Source organism: Bombina bombina, chromosome 5, assembly GCF_027579735.1.
Source record: "Bombina bombina isolate aBomBom1 chromosome 5, aBomBom1.pri, whole genome shotgun sequence".
Lineage (NCBI taxonomy): Eukaryota > Metazoa > Chordata > Amphibia > Anura > Bombinatoridae > Bombina > Bombina bombina.
In genome coordinates this window covers 670,953,400-670,976,769 of record NC_069503.1, presented here as the reverse complement: position 1 = coordinate 670,976,769, position 23,370 = coordinate 670,953,400, and positions in this window count along the sequence as shown.

Here is a 23,370-nt window from a genome sequence, read left to right as displayed (position 1 = left end):
CGCACCAACTGGAGATGGGCAAGGTTGTTTCTGACAATGGAAGTAATTTGGTGGCGGCATTGAAATTGGGCAAGTTGACACGTGTGCCGTGCATGGCACATGTGTGTAATCTGATTATACAATGCTTTGTGCATAAGTACCCAGGCTTACAGGATGTCCTGAAGCAGGCCAGGAAGGTGTGTGGCCATTTCAGGTGTTCCTACACGGCCATGGGGCTCTTGTCCGATATCCAGTGTCGAAACAACCTGCCAGTGAGGCGTTTGATTTGCGACAGCCCGACACGGTGGAATTCAACAATCCTAATGTTCAACCGCCTGCTCCAACAAGAAAAAGCTGTTAATGAGTATTTGTATGACCGGGGTGCTAGGACAGCCTCTGGGGAGCTGGGGATTTTTTTGCCAAATTACTGGACGCTCATGCGCAATGCCTGTAGGCTCATGCGTCCTTTTGAGGAGGTGACAAACCTTATCAGTCACACGAAGGCACCATCAGTGACATCATACCATTTGTTTTCTTCCTGGAGCATGCCCTGCGAAGAGTGCTGGATCAGGCTGTAGATGAGCGTGAAGAGGAAGAGGAAGAGTTGTGGTGTCCATCACCACCAGAAACAGCCTTATCAGCATCGCTTGCTGGACCTGCGGCAATGCAGGAAGAGGATTGTGAGGAAGAGGAGTCAGAGGAGGAATGTGGCTTTGAGGAGGAGGAGGAAGACCAAGCACAACAGGCATCCCAGGGTGCTCGTTGTTGTCACCTATCTGGTACCAGTGGTATTGTACGTGGCTGGGGGGAAGAAGATACCTTCAGTGACATCAGTGAGGACGAGGAACGGGACATGATTAGCTCGGCATCCAACCTTGTGCAAATGGGGTCTTTCATGCTGTTGTGCCTGTTGAGGGACCCTTATATAAAAAAGCTGAAGGAGAACGACCTGTACTGGATGTCCACGCTACTAGACCCCCGGTATAAGCATAAAGTGCCTGAAATGTTACCAAATTCCCACAAGTCGGAAAGGATGGAGCATTTAGAAAATAAATTAAAAACTATGCTTTACACAGCGTATAAGGGTGATGTCACAGCACAACGGGAATCTAACAGGGGAAGAGATATAAGTAATCCTCCTCCTCCCACGACCACGGCGGCAAGGACAGGACGCTTTCCTGACGTCTTGTTGATGGAGGAAATGCGGACCTTTTTAACTCCTATGCATCGCCAGAGCCTTTCGGGATCCAGCCTCAGAGAAAGACTCAACCGACAGGTAGCAGACTACCTAGCATTAACTGTGGATCTCGACACTCTGAGGAGCGATGGACCCCTTGACTACTGGGTGTGCAGGCTTGACCTGTGGCCTGAGCTATCCCAATTTGCAATTGAATTTCTGGCCTGCCCCGCTTCAAGTGTCCTGTCAGAAAGGACCTTCAGTGCAGCAGGAGGTTTTGTCACTGAGAAGAGAAGTCGCCTAGGTCAAAAAAGTCTTGATTATCTCACCTTTATTAAAATGAATGAGGGATGGATCCCGAAGGGACTGACATTGGGCAATACATTTGAGTAAAAAAGGCCTGTTGATGAGATGAGCTGCCTTGGGCTACAAATGCAGGATGACTTGCGTGACTTATCCGCCAGCAACTAGTGTTCAAGCTGCAAGGTTTTAGGGCACTTTCTAACTGTTTTACAAACATCAATTTTTCTGGCCGCTGCTACAGCAGTGGCTGCAACAATACCAAATTTTTAAGGCATTTGTACATGCCAAATTTTTCTGGCCTCTGCTGCTGCACTGTGGCTACAAAACTCAAAGCAAAAAAAAAAGGCACATAACAGTGATTAAACTGTTAAGAATAGTACTACTTAACACACCACTCATATCTGGTGGCACAGTACATTGCACGCGCAGTGCCCCAAATTTGAAGTAGGAGGACCGACCAAGCATCTTTTTCCATCTCACGGTTCCGAAAAATTATCTCCGGGTTCCATCGATGCCATACCTGTACTCTATTGTTCAAAAGGATGGCATATGTGGTGTTTCATGCTGTTGTGCCTGTTGAGGGTCGTGGGCCATCGTATAAAAAGGCTGAAGGAGAACGACCTGTACTGGGTGTCCAACCACGTTTTTTTTTCAATATTCCCGGTTCCTCTAAATTATCTCCGGGTTCCTGAAATCAATGCCATATCTGTAATCTATTGTGCAAAAGGATGGCATATGTGGTGTTTCCTTCTGTTGTTTCTGTTGAGGGTCCGGGACCCTCGTCTAAAAAGGCTGAAGGAGAACAAAGTGTACTGATTGTCAAAGCATCTTTTTCCATCTCCCAGTTCCTAAAAATTATCTCCGGGTTTCTAAAATGGATGCCATACCTGTACTCTATTGTGCAAAAGGATGGCATATGTGGTGTTTCCTGCTGTTGTTTCTGTTGAGGGTCCTGGACCCTCTTATAAAAAGGCTGAAGGAGAACGACCTGTACTGGGTGTCCAAGCATGGTTTTTTGTTCAATTTCCCGGTTCCAAAAATTTATCTCCGGGATCCTAAAATCGATGCCATACCTGTACTCTATTTTTCAAAAGGATAGCATATGTGGTGTTGCCTGCTGTTTTTTCTGTTGAGGGTCCTGGACCCTCTTATAAAAAGGAGAACGACCTGTACTGGGTGTCCAAGCATCTTTTTCCATCTCCCTGTTCCTAAAAATTATCTCCGGGTTTCTAAAATCAATGCCATACCTGTACTGGATTATTCAAAAGGATGGCATATGTGGTGTTTCCTGCTGTTGTTTCTGTTGATGGTCCGAGACCCTCGTATAAAAAGGCTGAAGGAGAACGAAGTGTACTGGGTGTCCAATCATTTTTTTTGTTCAATTTCCTGGTTCCTAAAAATTATCTCTGGGTTTCTAAAATCAATGCCATACCTGTAGTCCATTGTTCAAAAGGATGGCATATGTGCTGTTTCCTGCTGTTGTTTCAGTTGAGGGTCCTGGACCCTCTTATAAAAAGGCTGAAGGAGAACGACCTGTACTGGGTGTCCAAGCATCTTTTTCCATCTCCAGGTTCCTATAAATTATCTCCGGGTTTCTAAAATCAATGCCATACCTGTACTGGATTATTCAAAAGGATGGCATATGTTGTGTTTCCTGCTGTTGTTTCTGTTGAGGGTCCGAGACCCTCGTATATAAAGGCTGAAGGAGAACGAAGTGTACTGGGTGTTCAAATATTTTTTTTGTTCAATTTCCCGGTTCCTAAAAATTATCTCCGGGTTTCTAAAATCAATGCCATACCTGTACTCTATTGTTCAAAAGGATGGCATATGTGCTGTTTCCTGCTGTTGTTTCTGTTGAGGGTCCTGGACCCTCTTATAAAAAGGCTGAAGGAGAACGACCTGTACTGGGTGTACTGTCCAAGCATCTTTTTCCATCTCCCAGTTCCTAAAAATTATCTCCGGGTTTCTAAAATCAATGGCATACCTGTACTGGATTATTCAAACGGATGGCATATGTGGTGTTTCCTGCTGTTGTTTCTGTTGAGGGTCCGGGACCCTCGTATAAAAAGGCTGAAGGAGAACGAAGTGTACTGGTTGTCCAATCATGTTTTTTTTTAAATTTCCCGGTTCCTAAAAATTATCTCCGGGTTCCTAAAATCAATGCCATACCTGTACTGTATTATTCAAAAGGATGGCATATGTGGTGTTTCCTGCTGTTGTTTCTGTTGAGGGTCCTGGACCCTTATCTAAAAAGGCTGAAGGCGAACGAAGTGTACTGGTTGTCCAAGCATCTTTTTCCATCTCCCGGTTCCTAAAATTATTTCCGGGTTCCTAAAATGGATGCCATACCTATACTGGATTGTTCAAAAGGATGGCATATGTGGTGTTTCCTGCTGTTGTTTCTGTTGAGGGTCCGGGACCCTCGTATAAAAAGGCTGAAGGAGAACAAAGTGTACTGGTTGTCAAAGCATCTTTTTCCATCTCCCGGTTCCTAAAAATTATTTCCGGGTTTCTAAAATGGATGCCATACCTATACTGGATTGTTCAAAAGGATGGCATATGTGGTGTTTCCTGCTGTTGTTTCTGTTGAGGGTTCCGGGACCCTCTTATAAAAAGGCTGAAGGAGAACGAAGTGTACTGGTTGTCCAAGCATCTTTTTCCATCTCCCGGTCCCTAAAAATTATTTCCGGGTTCCTAAAATGGATGCCATACCTATACTGGATTGTTCAAAAGGATGGCATATGTGGTGTTTCCTGCTGTTGTTTCTGTTGAGGGTCCGGGACCCTCGTATAAAAAGGCTGAAGGAGAACGAAGTTTACTGGGTGTCCAATCATTTTTTTTTTTTTAAATTTCCCGGTTCCTAAAAATGATCTCCGGGTTCCTAAAATCGATGCCATACCTGTACTCTATCGTGCAAAAGGAGGGCATAGGTGGTGTTTCCTGCTGTTGTGTCTGTGGAGGGTCCTGGACCCTCGTCTACAAAGGCGGAAGGAGAACAACCTGTACTGGATGTCAAAGCATCTTTTTCCATCTCCCGGTTCCTAAATATTATCTCTGGGTTCCTAAAATGGATGCTATACCTGTACTCTATTGTGCAAAAGGATGGCATATGTGGTGTTTCATGCTGTTGTGCCTGTTGAGGGTAGTGGGCCATCGTATAAAAAGGCTGAAGGAGAACGACCTGTACTGCCTTGATGCTCCTTTTAGGCAGGTCAGCTCTTTGCATACAGGCCCACAGACTCTGTAACAGATCCCTCTTTTAGGGAGAGGTGCAGCCATAATGCAGGGTCAGAACCTCTGTCTGCAACTGGTATACTTGATTGTGCAAAAGGAAGTAACCTTACCATGGTTCCCTGACTGCACGTCTTGTTGTTATATTTGGTGAGGGCAATCATGCAGGCCGTATAGACCTCCCCCGATAGCGGGAGTAAAAGGGATTAAAGTGCTAAGAATAGTACAACTTAACAAAAACCTAGTTACCATGGGTCCCAGACCGCATGTCTTGTTGTTATATTTGGTCAGGTTAATCAGGCAGGCCGTATAGACCTCTCCCGATAGGGGGAGTTACAGGGATTAGAGTGCTAGGTATAGTACTAATATAAACACAACCTAGTTACCATGGGTCCCTGACCGCATGTCTTGTTGTTATATTTTGGTGAGGGTAATCATGCAGGCCATATAGACCTCCCCTGATAGGGGGAGTAACAGGGATCAAAGTGCTAACAATAGTACTACTTAACACAACCTAGTTACCATGGGTCCCAGACCGCATGTTTTGTTGTTATACTTTGTCAGGGTAATCATGCAGGCCATATAGGCAGGACAGACCAATCATCTTCATCCATCTCCCTGTTCCAAAAATGCAGGCCATATAGACCTCCCCCGATAGGGGGAGTAAGAGGTATTAAACTGCTAAGAACAGTACTACTTAACACAACCTAGTTACCATAGGTCCCAGACCGCGTGTCTTGTTGTTATACTTTGTCAGGGTAATCATGCAGGCCATATAGACCTCCCCCGATAGGGGGAGTAACAGGGATTAAAGTGCTAAGAATAGTACTACTTAACACAACCTAGTTACCATGGGTCCCAGACCGCATGTTTAATTATTATACTTTGTCAGGGTAATTATATATCTAACAAATCTATCTATTTATCTTCTATCGATTCTATCTAACTATCAATCTATGTATATCTATCTATCAAATCTATCTATCTCGTGTCCGGACTGTTTTGAGACAGCCACTTGTGTTTTTGACAAATTTGAAGTAGGAGGACAGACCAATCACAGGGATTAAACTGCTAAGAATAGTACTACTTAAGACAACCAAGTTATACCAGTACCAACATGGGTCCCAGACCGCATGTTTGGTTGTTATACTTTGTCAGGGTAATCATGCAGGCCATATAGACCTCCCCCAATAGGGGGAGTTACAGGGATGAAAGTGCTAAGAATAGTACTACTTAACACAACCTAGTTACCATGGGTCCCAGGCCGCATGTTTTGTTGTTATACTTTGTCAGGGTAATCATGCAGGCCATATAGACCTCCCCCGATAGGGGGAGTAACAGGGATTGAATTGCTAAGAATAGTACTACTTAACACAACCTAGTTACCATGGGTCCCACACCGCATGTCTTATTATTATATTTGGTCAGGATAATCATGCAGGCCATATACACCTCCCCGATAGAGGGAGTAACAGGGATTAAAGTGCTAAGAATAGTACTACTTAACACAACCTAGTTACCATGGGTCTCAGACCGCATGTCTTATTATTATATTTTGTCAGGATAATCATGCAGGCCATATACACCTCCCCCGATAGGGGGTGTAACAGGGATTACAGTGCTAAGAATAGTACTACTTAACACAACCTAGTTACCATGGGTCCCAGACCGCATGTTTTATTATTATATTTTGTCAGGATAATCATGCAGGCCATATACACCTCCCCCGATAGGGGGATTAACAGGGATTAAAGTGCTAAGAATAGTACTATTTAACACAACCTAGTTAACATGGGTCCCAGATCGCATGTTTTGTTGTTATACTTTGTCAGGGTAATCATGCAGGCCATATAGACCTCCCCCGATAGGGGGAGTAAGAGGTATTAAACTGCTAAGAACAGTACTACTTAACACAACCTAGTTACCATAGGTCCCAGACCGCGTGTCTTGTTGTTATACTTTGTCAGGGTAATCATGCAGGCCATATAGACCTCCCCCGATAGGGGGAGTAACAGGGATTAAAGTGCTAACAATAGTACTACTTAACACAACCTAGTTACCATGGGTCCCAGACCACATGTTTTATTATTATACTTTTTCAGGGTAATTATATATCTATCAAATCTATCTATTTATCTTCTATCGATTCTATCTAACTATCAATCTATGTATATATATCTATCTATCAAATCTATCTATCTCGTGGCCGGACTGTTTTGAGACAGCCACTTGTGTTTAGGACAAATTTGAAGTAGGAGGACAGACCAATCATCTTCATCCATCTCCCTGTTCCAAAAATGCAGGCCATATCGATCTCCCCCGATAGGGGGAGTAACAGATAGTAGTAAACTGCTAAGAATAGTACTACTTAACACACCATGGGTCCCAGACCGCATGTCTTATTGTTATACTCTGTCAGGGAAATTATATATCTTTCAAATCTATCTATCTATCAAATCTATCTAACTATCAATCGTATCTATCAAATGTATATTGCATCTATTGATCAATGTAATTCATATCTATAAAATGTATATTGCATCTTTTGATCTATGTAATTCGTATCTATCAAATGTGTATTGCATCTTTTGATCTATATAATTTGTATCTATCAAATGGATATTGCATCTATTGATCTATGTAATTCGTATCTATCAAATGTATATTGCATCTATTGATCTATGTAATTTGTATCGATCATATGTATATTGCATCTATTGAGCTATGTAATCTATGTATCTATCTATCAAATCTATCTGTCTTGTGGTTGTGCAAATGGACTGTTTGCGGTTGTTTGCGGTGCGTTACACTTGGAGTTTGGTCTGTCACTGTGAAGCGGGCGTAACCCTTACACTACCTGATCGATACAACATCATAACTGATGTTTTAAAGCATGTTATTGCAAACAATTTAGGAATGTTAGGTGATTTAGGTTCTTTATGGGTTAAAAGCAGACTCTGCATCAACTATTTAATTTTCCATGGGAGTTTTGCCATGGATCCCCCTCCAGCATGCCACAGTCCAGGTGTTAGTACCCTTGAAACAACTTTTCCATCACTATTGTGGCCAGAAAGAGTCCTTGTGGGTTTTAAAGTTCGCCTGCCTATTGAAGTCAATGGCGGTTCACGCGGTTCTCCGGTTCGTGAACAGTAGCGGAAGTTCGAGTCCGCTGTTCGCAAACCGAAATTTTTAAGTTCGCGACATCACTAGTCCTCAATAGTGGTGATCCTCGGCAGCGGAGGCCCTCTGCAGCATGGAGGCTTCTCTTCATCCGATGTCCATCATACACTAAAAATTAAATGCAAGGTACCGCAATCAATTACTGTTTGGGGGATTTATTAATTTTTAAATGTAAAGGAGCTGTTAACTTAGGGCAATGTCCTACAGAAGGCCCTTTTAAGGGCTATTGGTAGTTTAGTTAAGGGTTTTTTTTGTTGGGGGGGGGGCTTTTTATTTTCATAGGGAAAAGGTTTAATTTTTTTAATGTTTGATAATTTTGTTAATTTTTTCTGTAATTTTAGAGTTTATTATTTTTGGTAATTTTAGATTATTTTTTTGTAATTTAATGTTAGGTTTTATTAAAGTGTAACTTAGTATTGCAGTTAATTTAGGGGGTGTTAGGTTAGGGGGCTTAGTAATGAAAACACAGCCAGATTACGAGTTTTGCGTTATGGCTGCTCACTAATTATTTGTACTTTATTTTTACCACTCACCTTTCATAGCGCTGCTATAACAGGTTTTAAAAAAGCAGGCTTGTGCGGACAATATGGTTGTTTTGAGCTCCATACCTCACCCAAATACAAGCGCTGCTTTGACATGCTCATGCACAATTTTCCCATAGACATCAATCGGGAGAGCCGGCAAAAAAAACACCTGCAATCGCGGAAAAAAAAAGCTCCGTAACGCAGCCCCATTGATGTCTATAGGGAAAAAAAGTTTGAGGATGAAAACTTCTGCCCGCTTGGATGAAGACTTCTGCCGGCTTCAATAAGGACTTCTGCCACTTGGATGAGAATAGATGTCTGGTCTTCGAAAACTGTAAGTGGATCGTCGGGAGTTAGTGTTTTTTAAGGGTTTATTGGGTGGGTTTTATTTTTAGCTTAGGGTTTGGGCAGTAAAATAGCTAAATGCTCTTTTAAGGGCAATGTCTATCCAAATGCCCTTTTCAGGGCAATGTTTAGCTTAGGTTTATTTAGATAGGTTTTTATTTGGGGGGTGTGGTTGTGTGGGTGGTGGGTTTTACTGTTGGGGGGTTGTTTGTAAAAGAGCTAATTTCTTTGGGGCAATGCCCCGTAAAAGGCCCTTTTGAGGGCCATTGGCAGTTTAGTGTAGGCTAGGGTTTTTTTTTATTTTGGGGGGGGGGGCTTTTTATTTTGATAGGGCTATTAGATTAGGAGTTTTGAGAATTTCGTTTTTTATTTTGTGCAATTTAGTGTTTATTTTTTTGTAATTTAGATAAATGTATTTGATTATTTTTTTATTTATTTTATTTTATTTTAATGTTAGGTTTTAGTGTTAGGCAGGTTAGGTTTTATTTTACAGGTAACTTTGTATTTATTTTAGCTAGGTAGTTAGTAAATAGTTAATTACTATTTACTAATTAGTCTACCTAGTTAAAATAAATACAAACTTGCCTGTGAAATAAAAATAAAAATAGATACAATGTAACTATTAGTTATTTTGTAGCTATCTTAGGTTTTATTTTATATGTAAGTATTTAGTTTTAAATAGGAATTATTTAGGTAATAATTGTAAGTTTTATTTAGATTTATTTTAATGATATTTAAGTTAAGGGGTGTTAGGGTTAGGTTTAGGGGTTAATAGGTTTATTATAGCGGCGGTGTGGGCGGACAGTAGATTAGGGGTTAATAATATTTAAATAGTGTTTGCGATGCAGGAGGGTGGCGGTTTAGGGGTTAATAGGTTTATTATAGTGGCAAAAATGTCGGGAAGCGGCGGAATAGGGGTTATTACATTTTTTCAGTGGCAGTGATGTCCGGAACGGCAGATTAGGGGTTAATAATTGTATTATAGTGTTTGCGATGCGGGAGGGCCTCGGTTTAGGGGTTAATAGGTAGTTTATGGGTGTTTAGTGTACTTTGTGACAGTTTAGTTATGAGTTTTATGTTACAGCTTTGTAGCAAACTAATAACTACTGACTTTAGATGGCGGTACAGATCTTGTCATTTTAGGCTGTACCGCTCACTTTTTGTCCTAACAGCAAAACTTGTAATACCGGCGCTATGGAAGTCCCATTGAAAAAGGACTTTTCTTAAAGTGCAGTACTGACGTTGGGTGACGGCCAAAAAAGTGTGCGGTACAGCTATTCTGACAAGACTTGTAATAGCGGCATTAGTGAAAAACCATTGTTATGGGCCATAACAATGCTTTTTCACTCATAACGCAAAACTCGTAATCTGGCCATTAGTTATTTGCGTTGTGGGGTGGTTGGCGGTTTAGGAGTTATTAGGTTAATTAGGTTTATTGCGATGTTGGGGGATGACGTTTTAGGGGTTAATGGGTTAATTAGGTTTATTGCGATGTGGGGGATTGTTGGTTTAGGGGTTAATAGGTTAATTAGGTTTATTGCAATGTGAGAGATTGGATTTTAATTATGTTATGTGCGAATTAGGGGTTAATTACTTTATTATTTTGCGATGGGGGGGTTGCTGTTTAGGTGTTTGTTAATACTTTGTGCAGGAGGTTCGTTTTTTTTGTTATACTTTGTGCAGGTGGTTACGTGTTTTTATTTCTTGTGGCCAGTTACGTGTTTTATAGTTATTTTGTGCGGGTTTTTTTTTTTTCTTTTTTTGTTTTTAAAGGCTTCGGGTTTGCCTACGCTGCATCCAGGGAGTGCGCAGCCAACATTCCTTTGAGTATGCGTGCACAACTGGCGACAGCGACGGACGCGTTACAAATGCGATTATAGTATAGATGATTTGCATTTTAGAACACACAGGACTAGATTACAATTGACATGCTATTTAGCGATCCCGCTCAAGCATAAAAACTGCTAGAAGTAATCTTTTTGCGCACTCGGGGAGGTTATTACAAGTTAAAAGTAAAATCTTTGCATGCAAGCAAAACCCAACATGTGCTAACTTCAGGACATTGGATATTAGGACCTCACTAACTTTTTCTCCCCATAGACTTTAATGGAAAGCACAGAAGAAAAAAGCCTAACACTTATCGTTTGCACACTAAACCGACAAAAGTTATTATATACCTATACCTTCATATTTATATCACCATTTTTTCCCAACAGTAAGTCAAAAACCAAACCAAAGATATGGGCAGAGAAGACTGTGGGCTTGATTATAAGTAATGTACTAACATTAGCACTACTATATGAGAATATCGCAGGCATGTTAATGTGTGTGCATAATACAAGTTGAACGTAAACATGTCAGCTTAGTGCGACTGAAGACCTTGTTTAAATAGTTAGGGGAAAAAAAACAAAGTTGCACCAAACACAACATCATTCTATTAACATATACTGTTACACTGCTTGATAATAAAAATATTTATATAAATATTCTAAATATTTGTTTTTATAAGGGTTAAAAGGTATCTGGTATACGGCCATGTACAATATTTGACTGCAAAGGGCTATAATATATATGTATCTGAATAATAATTTATTAATAATATGTGAAGAACATTAGAATGTTAAATATTAACAATACATACACAGTAAAATATATTATTAAATATTATTCGATAATTATTATTTAGACACATATATATATGTTGTGTCTGGTGCAACTTTTATGTTAACCCTAACCCTTTACAGTCTTTAGTCGTGCTATCCCAACAAGCTTTAAAGGGACATGAAACCCACAATTTTTATTTCATGATTCAGATAGAGCATACAATTTTACATAGCTTTCCATTTTACTTCTATTATCTAGTTTGCTTCATTCTCTTGATATGATTTGTTGAAAAAGCAGCAATGCACTACTGGGAACGAGCTGAATGTATTGGGAGAGCCAATATGTGCAGCCATCAACCAGCAGCTCCTGAGTCTACCTAGGTATCCATTTCAATAAAGGATATGAAGAGAACAAAACAAATGAGATAATAAAAGTAAAATTGAAAGTTGTTTAAAATCACACGCACCCTCTGAATCATGGAAAAAAAAATCTGTGTTTATGTCCCTTTAAATTTTATTGCACTCAAGGGTGCCATAAAATTCTTTTGGCTGCCTCGCGCAGCCAACATTCCTTTGAGGCTTTGACTTCCTTTGACTTTTAACTTGTAATAAGCGCCCAAATTAACGCATCCACAGTATACATGTATTGTGCATGCTAACGTTAGCACATCACGTTTAATCTAGCGCATAGTCTTCTCTGCCCGAATCTTTGGTTTGGTTTTTGACTTACTATTGGAGAAAAATGGTGATTTTTCATTTTCAGTTTTGTTTTTAAATACAAATGACAAGTCTAGATTTTTTAATAATTCTGTATTTTGAAATATGTACCTTTATTAACACTAGCACTGGAAAAAATTAAAGTATACAACAGCTGTCACTGATTGTAAAGTGATTAATGATGGTTGTGTTTGCCTTAGTCTCCAACCTCCCTATGCTGGGTTAATAGTGGATTGGACAAGCCTGTATGGCATTTAATGCCTGACTTGCTGTCCCTTACATCAATCATTAGTAATTCTCAGGGTTAGGATTCCCTTTTTTTGGTGCTGCAAGTAACAAACAATTTAAACAAATGCAACTAACAAGCATGCAGATTTTGGCTTCTCATCTGTTTTGTTCCCTGGTTCATTTAGCTAGTCAGGATTCTGATAAATGTCCCAATCGCCCAAAATTCAGACTAATACATATTCATCTGTCGCTGAATGCACATGTCTGACATTTATAACTAATACAATAATAAAACTTAACATAAAATTATATTATATTCATTAAGAAATGTAGTAAAGCATTTTACATTTCATTTGGAAAAACTACTTTTATTAATGAACTTTCTAATAGATAAGCTGTATAGCATAAAGAGCCTGATTAAATAATGTGCCTTTAACAGTTCCAAAATATGAAGATTCTCATTCACTCGCTCATCATATCGTGGCTGCTGCAATTCGTTCTTCACAAGTTTCATTTTTTACCTTCTGCAATGCTTTTTCATTTTGACCCACAAGTTAAAATAGTGATAGAATACACAGTAAGGAGGGCGCTATAAACTATACGTAATCTATATAGTACTTATACATTTCTACAATTAAGTAGAAAAGAAACTTAGATCCACAAAAAATAAATAGTAATAAATAAAAATGATTTCTTGAACAATAGAATGCAATAGAACGGCCAGATTATGAGTTTTGCGGCAAGAGGGGTGCGGTGCAAACTTGTACGTTATTGTCACCGCTCACTTACCTACAGCGCTGGTATTACAGGTTTTTACAAACCCGGCGTTAACAGGCAAAAAGTGAGCATAAAGCAAAATTGAGCTCCATACTGCACTCCAATACCAGTGCTGCTTAAGTCAGCGGTGAGCTGGTTGTACGTGCTCGTGCACAATTTCCCCATAGACATCAATGGGGAGAGCCGGCTGAAAGAAAGCCTAACATCTGCAATAAAGCAATGTAAAGCTCTGTAACGCAGCCCATTGATTCCTATGGGGAAACTAAATTTATGTTTACACCTAACACCCTAACATGAACCCAGAGTCTAAACACCCCTAATCTTACACTTATTAACCTCTAATCATCCACCCCTGACCTCGCCCACACCTACATTATATTTATTAACCCCTAATCTGCCGCTCCCAATATCGCCAACACCTACATTATACTTATTAACCCCTAATCTGCTGCCACAAACATCGCCTACACCTACATTATATTTATTAACCCCTAATGTCCCGCCCCAATATTGCCGCAACCTTCCTACACTTATTAACCGCTAAACTGCCACCCCCAACGTCGCCGCCACTAAACTATATCTATTAACCCCTAAACCTAAGTCTAACCCTAACACCCACTAACACTAACACCCAACCTAGGTAATTAGACTTAGATTTAGGGGTTAATAAATAAAGTATAGTGGCGGCGACGTTAGGGGCAGCAGATTAGGGGTTAATAATATTTAACTAGTTTTTGTGAGGCAGGAGTATGGCGGTTTAGGGGTTAATATGTTTATTCTAGTGGCGGCGATGTCCGGAGCGGCAGATTAGGGGTTAATAATTTTATTTCAGTGCTTGCGATGTGGGAGGGCCTCGCTTTAGGGGTTAATAGGTAGTTTATGGGTGTTAGTGTACTTTTTAGCACTTTAGTTATGAGTTTTATGCTACGGCTTTATAGTGTAAAACTCATAACTACTGACTTTAGAATGCGTTACAAATCTTGCGGGATAGGCTGTACCGATCACTTTTTTACCTAAAAAAAAGGTTGTAATACCGGCGCTATGGAAGTCCCATTGAAAAAAAGACTATACGCATATTGCGTAAGTTGATTTGTGGTACGGCCAAAAAAGTGTGCGGGACAGCTGTACCTACAAGACTCGTAATAGCAGCGGTAGTAAAAAAGCAGCGTTATGAGCCTTAACGCTGCTTTTTAACGCAAAACTCGTAATCTAACCACAATAATTTAATAAGACTGTCTAATAATACCAAAACATATTTAAAAAGTTTCTTAAATTTGGATGTCTCCCAGAAAAGAAGAAATACTACCTTTAAAAATTGCATAAGTATCTCGCTTAAAACTGACTAAAATGTATGTGTCATACTTGATAAAGAAAAGTCTAATTGTTGCAATCCATATGACAAATGACAGAAAAAAAAAGAATCCGGTCTCACTGTCATCCAGCATCAATATAATTCTCCCAGTGTGAGAATAACAAATGTATGCCTTTCTGAGACCTTATTTGCCCTGTCTTTCCTTTCGGGTCTTATATCCATCCCCTATGTTATAATAACAAGTAGGTACCTTGTTGAGACCTTTCTTGCCCAGTCTCCCCCTCTCGGTCGTTGTTATTTGCAGGAGTTGTCTGTTTTGTAGTCAGACACTGTGCAGATATCCCCATAATCAATGATGTCAAATCTGACCTATGTATTCAAAGGTCTCTGTTTCTTTACCTCATCTCTGAATGTCTCTCCCAGATATGGAAACTTCCTCTTTATACACGTTAACCTCTGTGGGCGACACTTGTTGGATCTTCAATAAGACGCTTGATAGTTTCCATTCTGAAATCATTGTTGTAACATCACTATGATGGTATCTGGCCATTGCACTTCAGTACTTGATGTACACCGTATGCTTATTCAGGCTGTGACATAAAAAGTAAATAAAATGTGCTTCAAATAACCAGAATTTAGTTGTCAGCATCTTCCAGGTTATCCACTGTCTCTGAGATTCGCTCCTAAGCATTTCACCCTGTTACAGGGCTTTATCAAGATGGTAAAACTCCTCTTTTAAAGAACTTGCTCCTTTATGATTGGTTTAAAAAACTTCCATTTTATTATATAGTTTTTTTTTCTCTAAATTTATTCAATTTAAATAAACTTTCTATAGATGCATGTACTTTCCTTTACCATTATGGTAACGTAGACATTGTCAAACTTTTAAACATTATGGACTAGATTACAAGTGGAGTGCTAAATTATTAGAAAACTTATTAGAAAAAAAATGTTCCATTGCGGTCAATGGGAACTGTGTGTTCCCAGTAAATATATATGTATATGATTATATATATATACATATATATATATATAAATATATATATATATATATATACTTGCTGCCATCGCTGCATATGACTTACCCCTTTCACTGGTGCAGAAGTTCTAATGACGTCTCTGACCTGAAAGGTGGAACACGAGGTGGAGGGAGGAGCGGTCAGCGCCTAGGACTATATACCTGCTACACTATGAAGAAGACCCCCTAATAGGTCTAGTGAGATATACAATAGTGGGTAAATAGGAGCGCCAAAGGCTAAGGTATAATACAGGTACCAGTACTCTATCAAAAATAAATGGTAGTTGGGATAATTAAAAAATTTTTTTACAATATTGTCATAAAAATTCAAATTAAAAGTACAACATCTATTAAAAATACAATAAAAGGTTGTATAAAACCGATGTGAATTAGGACGATGGACCCTGTTACAACAACGGCTCAAATTGATAATCTCAACTCAATATTGTAACAACAGTGAGAGATGGCTATACCATCCAATCTGGGATTAACAGCAGAGATCTTTAAGTAAACATCGATGTGGTGTTTTGCCACATATATCAGATGATGATTATATGGGATAGAATATCACAATAGGAATAGAAAAATAAAAGTTACATAAGAAGTATAAGAACTATGTGACCAAATGAATAACAAATCTTTACCAGACAAATATAGAACTATAAAATAAAAACTTGGTGAATCCAATGTGTAACTCTTGAAGTGACAAGTAAAATCTTGCGATATGACAGGACGCAAAATGTGGATGTTTATAACATACAACGTGTGAAAAAACAGAAGGATCAAAACCGGTTTGTCCAGAAAAAACTGTAAAAAATGTGTTATAAAAAAGAAAGAAAAATAATGTGACAAATGCTAGTTAATTTGTTCCAATAACAGATTCATATGCAAACAAATGTATCACAAGGTTAATGAGATTATACAATATATAAACTGTGTAGGGCTCAATTAGCCCTCTAAAGTTCCTATAGTATGGGTCCTAAACTTCCCAGTGAAAATATAGAATTATAAAATAATAACATGGTGTAACAAAATCTTATTAACAAAAGAAATATGATATAACGATAAGCAACATGGATCACGTGATAGATAAATAACACAGTCTTAAAACGGATCAGTCAAAATCTGATTAATCCTATGAAATGTCCAAAAAAGTCCAATTTATGAGAAAGAGCCACTGAATAAAACGATCCTAGGAGGTTGTCCTGATCCAGTGTCTTAGTCTGTCAACAACATGGACCTGAAATCAAAGGAAAAAACTCCTCAACAAAAAGGGCCTATGGAGTGTAGCTTATCGGTTAATAAACTTACTTCTTATACTTCTTATGTAACTTTTATTTTTCTATTCCTATTGTGATATTCTATCCCATATAATCATCATCTTATATATGTGGCAAAACACCACATCGATATTTACTTAAAGATCTCTGCTGTTAATCTTAAAGGTGGAACAACTGCATCATACAGACATTTCTTCTAAACCCAATCTGCAATAACTTAGATCTTACAAAACAGGAAGACAGAAATACACTTAAACAACCTGTCTTTAATGACCACTTAATATAGTAGAATTGAATAACTGACACATAAACAATAAAAAACAAAGCAATAGCACCATACTTTCAATTTGAAATGAGCGGTAGAATATTTTATGGCAAATTTCAAACTTCCAATTTTCTCTCTACCTTTATCATGTGATAGCCATCAGTCAATCATGCATATACTTATATCATGATCACTTTTGCACATGCTCAGTAGTAGCTGAAACCTCCAAAAGTGTACACTTAAAAAAAATGTATACATTGTGTTAATAGAAATAAATTGGATGTTTTATTTTTTATTGCATGCTTTATCTGAAACTGAAACTTTTATTTTTACTTCAGCAAGGAAAGGAGAGGTACTCTTATACCAAGCTGTGGTACTTTAAAGGAATATAAAAAAGTCTGTTTCATTATTGTAATAAAAAACAACTGAACAGTTGGTTTAACTTAATAGAAACCATTGCAATACATATTAATCATCATTTTAAAATGATGTTACCTTTTATTTACTTTTTAACTTCATTTGTGCAGTGTCAATTGCTTCTTGCTGCAGCCCTACAATGGGCTGTGGTCTCAACAGGAAAGGATATCTAGCTTGATGTCATAAATCTTCTAGAGTAACATGAGATGGCTTACTTAAGTTACCAACAGGTCAGCTATGTTATCTCCCTTAAGCCAGGGGCTACAGTGGGAATTTATAAGTGCTCATTTTGCAAAAAAACTGGTAAAATATTTGCTGTTTGTAACACAATCTGTTTATTGTTATATTTATTTGTTTAAACAACTTTGTTTTTACTAAAGGAGTACTGTTTCATTTCCCTTTAATGATTAATTCATTACATTCACCAGGTAAGATTATTTTCATATAGGGCTCATTTGTGAACACATATAAAACACTTAAAATGGCCCAGATTACTTAATCAATATTTGTACACATAATATGGATTTCAGATAATATTCAGACCAACTAAGCTTCAACGTTTGCAAAAAAAAGACATAGGTCCTGATTCTCAAAATCTCTTTGGCATGGAGAAAAATCATGAGCTTATTTTACTGAGCTTTATAATGTACAGTAAGTGTCTCTCCTTCACATAAATAATATTAGTGAACACCCCTTAATGAGATACACAGTTCGCAAGGTAAATGTTGCCTTTAAAATAAACCCTGAGAGGACTCGTAATACTGACAAGGCATTTTAAAGAATCTCACCAGATCAGGCAGTTTTAGAGAATTGTGCCATTAATTGGGATGGGCAAATCTTTGGCAACATTAGAAAATTGAAACTAATTTTATCACATTTGTTAGTTTCGAATTTTGAATGTTTGCACAACATTCTAACATTCATTTTATGCTATTGCATTTCTAAAGCTTTGTTTAAATGTAATATTCAAATTATGCAATGTTTGAATTCTAAAAATTTGAATCTATATATTTGTAATAGTATTTCTAATGTTCTCTTTAAATGTAATATTCAAATTATGCAATATTTGAAATAGAAACAATCCAATTTATATATTTGTATCTATTATGTATCAATTTACTAAATTCCCAACCACATGAACTATTGAACTTCTAAAAAATAATTGTTAAATGAGTGTTACATTCGAAATTTCGAACGTGGATATTCGATTCCATTATAAACATTTGTAAACGAAAGTAACATTTGATTACTGAATTTGAATGCGTTGTCATTCTTATCAACATTCAATTGTGCAAAACAAATGTCCACGGGACTATTCGTTCTACCAAACTCTTTGTGAAAATAAAAAATATAAGAGTTCAAAACAATGTTTTTCATGTAAGACAAACATTTGTAAGTATAAATATTTATAAACAGTTATCTGTTCAATGAATGGGGAAATTTACCAAGTAACATAGATAATCTATTAAGATAATTAGAAAGCATTAATTATCTAGGTTTATTTTTGGGGGGGTGCTTTAAACAGAAGTTACATAGAATAAATCATTATCCAGAAATCCATAGAGCAAGATTTATCAAATGGTATTATTCTAGCTCAGGTGAGAAAATCTCACTTAATGCTATCTAATCCAACAGGAATGATTTATTGAACTGTCTTAAAAATATACTACTTGATGAATCAGACCTGAAGTATAAAAAAAAGCTAATTGCTATTTCCTAATGTGAGGTACATTTATATATTTCTTACAAGTAGACCATCATATCACTATTATTTATTTATGTTTTTTAAACTTTGTCAGATTTCAATCAACTGTGACTTTTAGATACTGCAATTTAATAAGTAGGGATATTATTTTTTATGTTTTTTATCTAATTTTCATATTGTTCTATAAAATTGGTATAATTTGTGTTTTTTCTATTAAACACAATCTCTTCATATGTAAAATATGCATACAATTATTCAATTTTTTATATGTCTTCACATATATAAAGTATATGCATTTCCTCACATATATGATGTGGTCTATATTTCTTTAATTTATATCTTATGCAGTGTTTGACAATGTATAAGATTGCCAAAGGTTAAATTAATTGCCTTTTCTTTCAGCTCTCGTCCAGAAAGATCAGTTCACATCAATCTATTGTTTAGATTTAATTAAACTTTTCTAAGCACATTTCCAACACACAGAGGAAATAAAAGTAGAACATAAATCATAGGGAAATTTTAAAAAAGCAAAGCTAATTATTATTTTATTGTTATTTGTATGATCTCACAATTGCCCGTAAAATAAGTCCAAAAGTCCTTAAAATTGTGAATAGAAATGTCATGTAGAAAGCTTAACCTTTTAACTCATGTAGAGCTACATATTTAGTTCAAATCTAACAAACACCAGTCTCACTGGCTGCTTAAAAATCACAGAAAACAAATTATTACAACTGTGAGGGTTTTCAAACAATTTTTAAAATTCATCATAAAGCTGAGGCTTCCTTAACTGATGGAATCCGAGCAGCATGATTTTTTTGCTTGTGACCACTTTTATCTCTCATGTACCATGTCAAATATTTTCAACCAATAGATGACCAATATTTTAACTGGCATTTGTTTCTCATTTCTAATCTAAGTAATTTTATTATTATTATTATCAGGTATTTGTAGAGCGCTAACAGGCTCCGCAGCGCTATGAACATAGGTGGTATTTAAAAACAATTACAGGGATCAATTGGGTAGAGGGTCCTGCCAAGAGTTGTATTGTTGTAGTCGGCTCTTATGAAGGTGGACTACAAACAGCTGGGCTCATAGGCTTACATGCTATGGGGTTTAAGGGGATAGCAGTGGAGATAGGAAAGTTAGTGTAGGTTGTATGTGTCCCTGAATAGTAGAGTCTTCAGGGAGCACTTGAAGCTTTTAAAACTAGGTGAGAGTCTTGTGGAGCAAGACAGAGAGTTCCATAATATGGGAGCCAGTCTGGAGAAATCTTGTAAATGGGAATGTGAGGAGGTAACAGGAGAGGAGGAGAGGAGGAGAGTAGGAGATCATGAGCGGAGCAAAGGGGTCGGGAGAGAGAATATCTGGAGACAAGGTCTGAGATGTAGGGTGGAGCAATGCAAATGAGGGCTTTATAAGTCAGAGTAATAATTTTGTGTTTAATCCTGGAGGCAAGAGGAAGCCAGTGAAGGGATTGGTAGAGAGTTGCGGCAGATGAAGAGCGACGTGTAAAGAAGATGAGCCTAGAAGAGGCATTCATTATGGATTGTAAAGGAGCTAGGCGGCAGCTAGGGAGACCAGAGAGAATGGAGTTGCAGTAGTCAAGGTAGGAAAGGATGAGAGAGTGGATTAAAATCTTAGTTGTGTATTGTGTAAGGAAATATCTGATTTTAGAATTGTTTTTAAGGTGGAAGCGGCAGGCTTTAGTCAAGGACTGAATGTAAGGAGTGAAAGAAAGATCTGAGTCAAGTTTGACCCCACGACATCGGGCATGTGAGGTTGGGGTAATGATGGAGTTATCAACAGTTGTAGAGACATGGGGTGTGGAGAGTTTGGTAGAAGGGGGGAAAATAAGGAGGTCAGCTTTGGAGAGATTTAGCTTGAGGTAGTGAGAGGACATCCAAGATGAGATATGAGAGAGACAGTTAGTGACACGGGTTAGCAAGGAAGGAGATAGTTCTCGTGCAGAGAGGTAGATTTGGGTATCGTCGGCATACAGATGATAGTGAAACCCGTGGGACTTTATTAAGGAACCTAATGAGGAAGTGTAGATTGAGAAGAGAAGGGGACCGAGGACAGAGCCTTGCGGTACCCCAGCAGAAAGAGGTAATGGGGCAGAGGATGCCCCAGAGAAGGCTACAGAAGGCCATGTTGCAGATGCCAAAGGATTGGAGGGTATGGAGCAAAAGAGGGTGGTCAACAGTATCAAAGGCTGCAGACAGATCAAGGAGGATAAGTAGAGAGAAGCGGCCTTTGGATTTTGCTGTAAGTAGGTCATTGGTAACCTTAACAATTGCTTTCTCTGTTGAGTGAAGGGGCGAAATATAGTTTGCAGTGGATCAAGGAGGGAGTTTAATGTAAGGAAATGGGACAGACGTGCATATACTAGTTTTTCAAGAAACTTTGAGGCAAGAGGAAGTAGGGAAATAGGGCGGTAGTTGGATAAGGAGGTTGGATTGAGAGAAGGTTTTTGAGGATAGGTGTGGCTAATGCATGTTTAAGAGATGTTGGAACTATACCAGTGCTGAGGGAAAGGTTGAAGATGTGTGTGAGTATAGGGGTAAGGGTAGAAGAGATGGAGGGGAGTAGTTGTGAGGGGATGGGGACAAGGGGACAGGTAGTGAGGTGAGAGGATAGTATAAGGGCAGAATTTATTTCCTCTGTAACAGGGGCAAAAGAGCTAAATTTTGGCTATGTGGGTTTTGGATGACTATGAGCTTTTGAGGGGGTGGGAGACCAGTAGTATGTTGAGAGCTGATGTAATTTCTTATGGAGTCGATTTTGTTGTTGAAGTAGCTGGCAAAATCTTGAGCTGAGAGAAAAGTTGTGGTGGGGGGTGGGGGTGGGCGGAGAAGAGTATTAAATGTGTAGAACAGACGTTTTGGGTTTGAAGAAAGAGTAGAGATAAGAGTGGAGAAGTAATGTTGCTTATATAGATTAAAGGCAGAATAGTAAAAGTTTAAGATGAATTTATAGTGAAGAAAGTCAGCAGAACTCCTAGATTTCCTCCAGTGTCGTTTAGCAGTATGGGAACATCTACGTAGGTATCATGTCAGAGGAGTATGCCAGGGCTGAGGATGAGTGTATGTCAGGACAGGAAAAAGAGGGGATAGAAGAGAGAAGAGGTTCAAGAGAGCTAGCGAGCTGTTGCTGATCTAGTGACTTGATACTTCTGTGAAGTTTAGTCTGAGGGGTAGAAGGAGGGACAGTTGTAGGGAGGGAGGTGATGTTACAAGTGATGAGGTGGTGGTCAGAAAGAGGAAAAGCTGTGTTTGTGAAGTTTGAGAGCTGAAAATCAGATCAAAGGAGTGACCATCTTTGTGAGTGGGAGAGTCAGTCTATTGTGACAGGCTGAAAGAGGAAGTGAGTTGCAGAAGTTGTTTTGCAGAGGAGGCAGTGGGATTATCAACAGGGAGGTTTAAGTCACCGAGAATGAGGTCAGGGGTATCCGAGGAAAGGAAGTAAGGTAGCCAGGCAGCAAAGTGAGTTGCAGAGCCAGAGGAGAAGGATATGACTGCAATGTGTAAAGAGAGGGGAGAGAATAAGCTAATCATGTGTGTTTCAAATGAAGAAAATGTGAGGGAAGAGAAGGGCTGTATTTGTTGAAAGGTGCAACGAGAGGAAAGTAAAATACCTACACCACCTCCTTGTCTATTGTCAGACCTAGGAGTGTGGCTGAAGTGGAGACCCCCATGTGGCAGTGCACAGGTCAGATTTTATTTTCCTGCCTTGTTGATTTGCTGCTGACTCATTGTGACTAACTCACCTTTGTTCAGGTAAGGAAACCTTTAGAATATGGTCATTCACATTTCATGATTGAAGTTGAGAAACACTGACCATAAAGTATGCCAGGAAAAGTGTATAGCACTAGGAAAAAGTGTCACAGAGATGTGCCAGATATATTGTAGGTCCACAGTGAAATGTAAAGGAACATATTTCTTATATCATTTTGTCAATTTATCCCACTATGGCGTATGCATTATTGTATATTATTTTTTTTCAACCCAATAATTACATGTTGTAGCTGGAGTGCCTAGGGCAAAATATTCTACTTTGCTACAAAAAGATTAAGAAACACTGATATAGACAGTTTAAATAAAACTGGGTAATCCCAAAATATAATCAACCATGTTTTTATATGTCAATAAACACAAAAACTAGCTGAGACATTTTGAAATCAAGTTTAACAAAAAAAAAACAACAATTTAGTTTAACATATACATTTTATAAAATAGGAACCAATACCTTTAATGGCTGACCAGATCCCCAAACCACACCTATTCTCCAGTGACATCCTTCATCACAAATA